Source organism: Bos indicus x Bos taurus, chromosome 24 (assembly GCF_003369695.1).
Source record: "Bos indicus x Bos taurus breed Angus x Brahman F1 hybrid chromosome 24, Bos_hybrid_MaternalHap_v2.0, whole genome shotgun sequence".
NCBI classification, from domain to species: Eukaryota; Metazoa; Chordata; class Mammalia; order Artiodactyla; family Bovidae; genus Bos; species Bos indicus x Bos taurus.
In genome coordinates, this window is record NC_040099.1 from 1975125 (window position 1) to 1983394 (window position 8270).

At 45.1% G+C, this 8270-nt stretch overlaps 1 non-coding gene and 1 pseudogene across 1 annotated transcript; one reads left to right on the top strand and one right to left on the bottom strand.

The window, feature by feature from the left end:
- Positions 1 to 5207: 5207 nt before the first annotated feature.
- LOC113883010 lies at positions 5208 to 5747 on the bottom strand (annotated as a pseudogene).
- Positions 5748 to 6910: 1163 nt separating this feature from the next.
- Positions 6911 to 6983, top strand: TRNAK-UUU. The gene has a single exon. It is a non-coding gene; the product is annotated as a tRNA-Lys (tRNA).
- Positions 6984 to 8270: the final 1287 nt, after the last annotated feature.

Sequence of the window (8270 nt, forward strand, 5' to 3'; positions counted from 1 at the left end):
AGGAGTGAAATAAACCAGCATAAGCAGAAAAACATAAAACGCAAGAATTGCTTTATGGGCCCCTGGCTGAGATTTCTGAACTTGAACATTATATGCGGGAAACATTAGATGCAGTAATTATGTAATGATGCTTCACTGTATAACTATTATCTTTCTTATTGTCACTTCTCCCTTCAGATGAGGGCTGGAGGGATTAACCCTCTCCCTTCTGTCCTCAGAAGAGCTGTCTACAGTGCATAGAGACATCCAGAGTTTACAGGGCCTGAGAGAGAAGATCTTGCAGGTCCTAGAAGCACTTCTAAACTTGATCCTTTGTTTCTTGGTATCTCAAAATATCAGGAATTAAAAGAATGGCAGGAAGGCATCAAATTAAAATAGATTCAGGTTAATGCAATTAGTGAGGATGCATTTAGCTTACAGGCAGGTGGCGCTAGTGGTAAAAGAACCAGCCTGTCAATGCAGGAGACATAAGATGCGCAGGTTCAATCCCTGGGTCGGGAAGATCCCCTGGAGGAGGGCGTGGCAACCCACTCCAGTGTTCTTCCCTGGAGAATCTCATGGACAGAGGGGCCTGGTGGGCTACAGTCCACCGGGCCGCAGAGAGTCAGACACGACTGAGCGACTTCACGCACATGCATTTACAATGGGGTAGGATAACTTTGTTGTGCACAGTTCTTGGGCTGGTTCTCCTTCCTGTAGCATCTGAAATCAGCCGTGGTGCACAGCGCAGCTCAGAGCAGGCATGCTGGTCCAAGGGGCTGAGCCAAGAAATGCAGAAAATGGCTTCACTGGAAAGGCTTCAGAAGCAGCGGCAGCGACAGCGACAGCCCGGAGAGAAGGCAGGCGTGGTGCCTGCTCCCCTCTGACAACTGGGGCGCAGACACTCGGGGATGTGGGACTTGGGGCAGATGTGTGTGTCTGCAGCAGGGAATTCTCAGGCTGAAAGCAAAATTGGCAGGCTTAGCAAATGAGGGCCATTGTTTCTAAATATCAGATGATGTTTGTTTGAATTCAGGAGGAAACATGCCAGCCTTTGAGAACCATTCAACATGTAGAACACAGCACCGGTGGGACGCCATGGAGGCAGAGAGCCTCTGCTCAAGACTTGCGTGGGATCGGGGGATGCCAGAGACCCCGGGAAGTTCCTAGTGATGCAGCAGAGAGTGCTAGTTGGCAGGCATGTGTGTGTGTGTGTGTGTGTGAGTGAGAGAGAGAGTCTAATTCTATGGGCCTTAGTAACTTACATAGATAATGTTTTTGTGTTATTTAAAATTTAGAATTACTGGACTACGTATAAAGTACGTATTACTATATCTTTTATGTTTCATATGTTACATACATACACACATAGCTGGTAAATCTCATATATGTATGATACATACATATATGCATGCATGCGTGTATGTAATACTCACAAATGTATATGTAATACTCTAATTCTATGGCATTAATAAGTGACAGATAACATTTTTGTGTCACTCAAAATTTAGCATTACTACGCCATATATATAAAATATATACTGTATGTTTTACGTATTATATATTACCTTTATAAACATATATCTACTAAATCTCATGTATGTGTGATACATACATATAATGTGCATGTGTATCATATGCGTATGGAATTTGCCAGACTTAACACCCATGAACTGTTTCCCCTCCTCAGTGTCTGCAGGCAATCTGTATCAATATCTGCTTTGATGCAGATGAGGAGGCCGTAAGTCCCACGCATGTTACGCCTGTCACTGCAATGTCATGGCAGTGACGCTGCAGAAGAACTATGCATAGGGCAGACAGGAACCCACGTGCTGTGGCCGAAAGAAATCACCAGCTACCTGGTGGAATTGAAAGGAATTTGGTTGTGAAATACACACTAACGTCAGCACAGCCACAAAGCCAACAGGAACCCAGAATCTCCTGTTCATCAGGCTTTATCCCGACGTACACGGCACGCTTCTATGTGAATGAAAGAGCAACTGTGCTTCAATACACTTATACTCCACTCATCTTCCCATCGCCCCAGGATTTTACCTTAGAAAAAGGAGAAATATAATATTTGGCAGTAAGATTGTTCTTCCGTGTGAGTTACCACTACATCTGCAAAAGGCAAGCACCTGACCATTTGGGAAGCCCCTCTGCTGAGGGCCTTCTTGCCCCACGACCTGAGAGAAGACACCCCACGCCCTGCTTTGTCCTCTGCCCTTACCGAGCTACAGTCATGACTCTCACATCGGCTGTGGGTACAAACGAGACAGTCGAGGGCACCCAAGATCTCTGTGTAGACGCTGCCTCTGGAACAAGCACAGACGGTCCCAATGCCAGGACCACTGCAGACCCCACGGTAAATGCAGCGACCGCACAGCACAGCATGCCCGCTTGCTATGTGTGTACCGCTGACACGACTCCTACGAGTGCCCTCCTCGAGGGGATATCAGGGTGCACGCGGCTCACAGACACCCCGATCGTTTCCACTAACCCCCGGATAACAGCCGCCCTGTCACAGGCAGCTCAGGCAGCAGCCCTGCAGCAGGACCCTTGGGAGAATCATGCTCACGAGGGAAAATGTTAGCAAAGGTTAAGCAATCACTCTTCAGAACCACCTGAGTCTTCGTCCTTACCGGTTACAAAACCTCAGAAGATGACCCAGGCCTGCACCCAGGCAGCCTCGAGGAACAAGGCAGGTGATCTTACACAGGGAGCACGCCTTTAATTTCACACTCAGCTCCAGACTGGTGTCCAGACAGGGTGCTTCTCTGGAGCAAACACCTACAACCACCTATGAATATACAGCAAGGCTGCCGTATACCTTGATTGATCATTGGTGCATGTTACGTAAACCAAGGTGGATATTGCTCATTGAAAAAGCAAAGACGACCCTTGAAGTCCCAGAAAAGTTGTATGTGCAGTAACTCTACATAAAGTCATTTAAACCTCAACAGTAACCTATTTGAATATAGTGATAACAAGTGTTCAAAAGTATAGGAAAGCATTACCCAGAACGTTACAGAAAAAAAAAAGGTTTCTATTAGAACATTTTTTTTAAAGATGCACTATGAAAGAATGGTGTTATTATTTTATTTTAGCTAAGAAACTTGGAAGAGAGACTTACCCAGACATAAGCAACACACTGGGAACAAGTGTGTGTGGTGTTTGTGTATGCACACAAATTTGTGTTTACATTTTGCCTTACGCAATGCAAAACCAGGGGACATTACTTCTGTTTGGGGAATTTGGGGCATGGATTACTCACAACAGGAAGAACGGGTCAGGAGTGCCTTCGTGTGATCAATGTTTTCAGTTCGGTTCAGTCGCTCAGTCATGTCCGACTCTGTGACCCCATGGACTGCAGCACAACAGGCTTTCCTGGCCATCACCAACCCCCAGAGCTTACTCAAACTCATGTCCATCGCGTCAGTGATGCCATCCAACCATCTCATCCTCTGTCATCCTCTTCTCTTCCTGCCCCCAATCCCTCCAAGCATCAGGGTCTTTTCCAATGAGTTAGTTCTTCACATCAAGCCAAAGTATTGAAGTCTCAGTTTCAGCATCAGTCCTTCCAATGAATATTCAGGGCTGATTTCTTTTAGGATGGACTGGTTTTATCTCCTTGCAGTCCAAGGGACTCTCAAGAGTCTTCTCCAACACCACAGTTCAAAAGCATCAATTCTTTGGTGCTCAGCTTTCTTTATAGTCCAACTCTCACATCCATACATGACTACTGGAAAAACCATAGCTTTGACTAGACTGACCTTTGTTGGCAAAGTAATGTCTCTGTGTTTTAATATGCTGGTTAGGTTGGTCATAGCTTTTCTTCTAAGGAGCAAGCGTCTTTTAACTTCATAGCTGCAGTCACCATCTGGAGTGATTTTGGAGCCCCCCCAAAATAAAGTCTGACACTGTTTTCACTGTTTCCCCATCTATTTCCCATGAAGTGATGGGGCCAGATGCTATGATCTTCATTTTCTGAATGTTGAGTTTTAAGCCAAATTTTTCACTCTCCTCTTTGACTTTCATCAAGAGGCTCTTTAGTTCTTCTTTGCTTTCTGCCATAAGGGTGGTGTCATCTGCATATCTGAGGTTATTGATATTTCTCCCAGCAATCTTGATTCCAGCTTGTGCTTCATCCAGCCCAGAATTTCTCTTGATATACTCTGCATATAAGTTAAATAAACATGGTGACAATATACAACCTTGACATACTCCTTTCCTGATTTGGAACCAGTCTGTTGTTCCATGTCCAGTTCTAACTGTTGCTTCCTGACCTGCATACAGATTTCTCAAGAGGCAGGTCAGGTGGTCTGGTATTCCCATCTCTTGAAGAATTTTCCACAGTTTGTTGTGATCCACACAGTCAATGTTTTAGCTCATGATTATTCTACAGGCATTTTTCACAGCTGTAAAAAAGAAGCCCCATGAGGCTCTCTCATATTGTAAATAAATAATTGACAATAACATGTATATTATATAATTGATGTTTTTAAGGAGAATGCTTGTACAAGCGATACAATTGCTTGAATCAAAAACTCCATGAAGACCAGCCTCAGTGCCGTTGGGTGGATGGTTTTCTATATCAGAAGCATTTGGTGGATCCTGAGCCACGACCCAAAGCACAAACAGCTTAAAACTTTAAAAACTCTCTTAAGTATCTAAGTGAAGCAAGTCAGAAAGACAGATACCATAGGACGTTGCTTATACGCAAAATCTAACACACGACTCAGGTCAATTTCTCGACGAAATGGATACAGACTCAGACACAGAGAACAGGCTTGCGGCTGCCAGGGGTGGGGGTGGGGAGGGACGGGTTGTTGGTTTGGGTTAGTAGGTGCAGAAGTGGTATACAGAGAATGGGCAAACCACCAGGTCCTACTATAGAGCACGGGACTGTATTCAACATCCTGGGATAAACCATCACGGAAAGGAATATGAAAAAGAATCCCTGTGCAGGACAGCAGCGAGTAACACAACACTGGAAATCAACATTACGTCAATAAAACAAACTAAAAAATAACAGATCATAATAAATTGGTGTAGGTTCTTGAGTCAGCTTCTGGTAATCGGCAACTGCATATTTTGTAGGAAGTATAACAGAATATGGCATTATAGTTTTATAAATTACCACATACTTAAGACAATACACACATTTTTAACAGTAATTTCAAGCTTATTCCAGCTATAACATAGGTTACTCTGACTTTAAGGCAGCATCACAGGGCATATGTCTGAGTCCATTCTCAAGACATTCTGTTGTACTTATCTCTGCTTTAAAGACCCCTGAAGCCTCTGGCACTAGGGGGTCATTTGGGCCTGGATCACATAGCCGTGAACAAATGGATAGAAGAACCTTAGAAACACTGTGATTGCAGGAAAGTGAAACTGTTCGTTGCTCAGCGGTGGCTGACTCTGTGTGACCCCATGGACTGTAGGCTGTCCATGGGACTCTCTAGACAAGAATACTGAAGTGGGTAGTCATTCCTCTCTCCAGGGGATCTTCCTGACCCAGGGATCGAACCCAGCTCTCCAGCATCTCCTGCACTGGCAGGCAGATTCTTTAGCATCTGAGCACCAAAGAAGCCCTATATAAAGCTGTCATTACTGTTTATATTCGGATGATAAATTCTTGTAGTAAATGCAACCTTAGATGGTTTGAAGGGACAGTCTGTAGGAAAATTGATTGTTAAAAAGAATACACCACCTTGACACGGGCTGTCACTGGGTCCTGTGATTGTGGCACGCCAGTGAGACATACCACCCCAGCTGGACCTGCAGAACCTTGTGCTGGTGGGAACAAGACAGTGCTTCATCGCTTTACTATGATGTGCAAACAGCCACAAGATGCTTGAATTTCTCAGTGACACTGATCCATGTCGGGAAATGTGAGCACTGCTTATTTTTCATACAATTATGAACAGAATATTTGGAACCTAAGCATATTTTGGCAATTTTCTTTTAAAAGCTATCAAAGGGTACATACGCAACACTGTGAAACACTGAGTTCTTTTGATTAAAGAATTTCTAAAATAATATTGAAGTAAAAAATTATTTAGCACATCTTTACTAAAGGTAATATACAAATACTTCAGTTTTTAAAGTCGACCTTCTAATTATTTCTATTTGCACCAATAAAATATTTGGGTTATCTGATGTGAACAGACAGCTCATTGGAAAAGTCCCTGATGCTGGGAAAGATTGAGGGCAAAAGGAGAAGAGGGCCTCAGAGGATGAAATTGCTGGATGGCATCACTGATGCAACGAACACGAATTTGGGCAAACTCTGGGAGATGGGCACAGAGAGGCCTGGCACGTTGCAGTCCATGGGGTTGCAAAGGGTCAGACACAACTGGACGACCTAACAACAACAGTATAAACCTATATTCTACACAAACATAAATATATATAAATAGGTATTTAGCCCATTTTTGGAGAAGGTGATGGCACCCCACTCCAGTACTCTTGCCTGGAAAATCTCATGGGCAGAGGAGCCTGGTGGGCTGCAGTCCATGGGGTCCCGAAGAGTCAGACACGACTGAGCGACTTCACTTTGACTTTTCACTTTCATGCATTGGAGAAGGAAATGGCAACCCACCCCAGTGTTCTTGCCTGGAGAATCCCAGGGACGCTGGAGCCTGGTGGGCTGCCATCTATGGGGTCGCACAGAGTCAGACATGACTAAGCAACTTAGCAGCAGCAGTAGCAGCCCATTATATGTATAAAATAAATGTATAACTCATTTATGTGTATAAAATACATGTATATGTATCCAATATATGTATAAAAGCCATTTTCAGGAGAAAAATATAGTATGAGTTTCTCAAATCATCTTAAGTAAAATTTTAAAGTCTAGACTGTTACTTTTCAGAAATAAACAGAGAATAAGAGGTAAAAACCTCCCCATAAAAATCTAGGGAGTTCCCTGGGGGTCTAGTGGTTAGGACTCAGAGCTTTTACCACTGTGGCCCCAGGTTCAATACCTGGTCAGGGAACTAAGATCCCACAAGCTGAGAGGCAAAAAAAAAAAAGGTTAAAAATCTAAGGAGAAACACCTCCCTGCAACGCTAAATAAAAGCCTGTGGAGGAGACATGGAGTCGGGGGGCAGGCAGGATGGACCTGGAGGGGGAGACGCCAGTGTGCCTGGAAACGCCGTCCTCTGAAGGAACCCAGACCGAAGCGTGGTGGCTGCCCTGCGGCGCCGGGGCGGACGCGCGCTCGGAAAGACAGGGCCTGACCCAGTCGGGGAGAGCCGCTCTGACGCCGCCCTTCCCGCCCGCATCCCGGGGGACGCACCGCCATCTAGCGGCCGCGGGCCGACTCCTGCCCCCGGGTTCTCCCGGGGCCTCGGCGCCTTGCTCTGCAGGAGGGGCCACGGCCAGGCGGTGCGGGAGGGTTGAGGTCACAACACTGGAAGGAAAATGAAGTTGGAATTAGCCCTCCGGAGATTTCGCTTCTGAAAAACAGCCATCCAAAGCGCCCAGCACCTATAAAAAATGTTCCGGAAATGATAAAATGCTCCTGATTTAAACATTTATTTCTGCTGGTTTGCGTCCTTTCATGTTTAGAGTACATGGAGAAAAGCCTTTTTGTCCACGTAGCTTAACAGGTAGTATTTCCTAGCTTTTCCCTGGGAATTTAAAATACATGGTCACGGTCATGTTGATAACTCATACCGAAGCACTTTCCAAACCAGTGTAAAACTCTGCACATTGCAAATAGTAGAAAAAGAAAAAAATGTGTATATCAGAACTGCTTTTTCCAATTTCAAACCCATGAGGTTTTTTTAAGGTCATCTAAGATGGCCACTGATGCTGAAGCTGAAACTTTGGTGGAGTTGACTCATTGGAAAAGACCCTGATGTTGGGAGGGATTGGGGGCAGGAGGAGAAGGGGACGACAGAGGATGAGATGGCTGGATGGCATCACCAACTAGATGGACATGAGTTCGGGTAAACTCCAGAAGCTGATGATGGACAGGAAGGCCTGGCATGCTGTGATTCATGGGGTTGCAAAGAGTCGGACACGACTGAGCAACTGAACTGAACTGAACTGAACTGAAGATGGCAACCTGATGTGAAGAACTGACTAGTTTGAAAAGACCCTGATGCTAGGGAAGATTGAAGGCAGGAGGAGAAGGGGACGACAGAGGATGAGATGGTTGGATGGCATAACTGACTCAATGGCCATGAGTTTGAGTAAACTCTGGGAGTTGGTGATGGACATGGAGGTTGGCGTGCTGCAGTCAGTGGGGTCGCAGAGAGTTAGACACGACTAAGCAA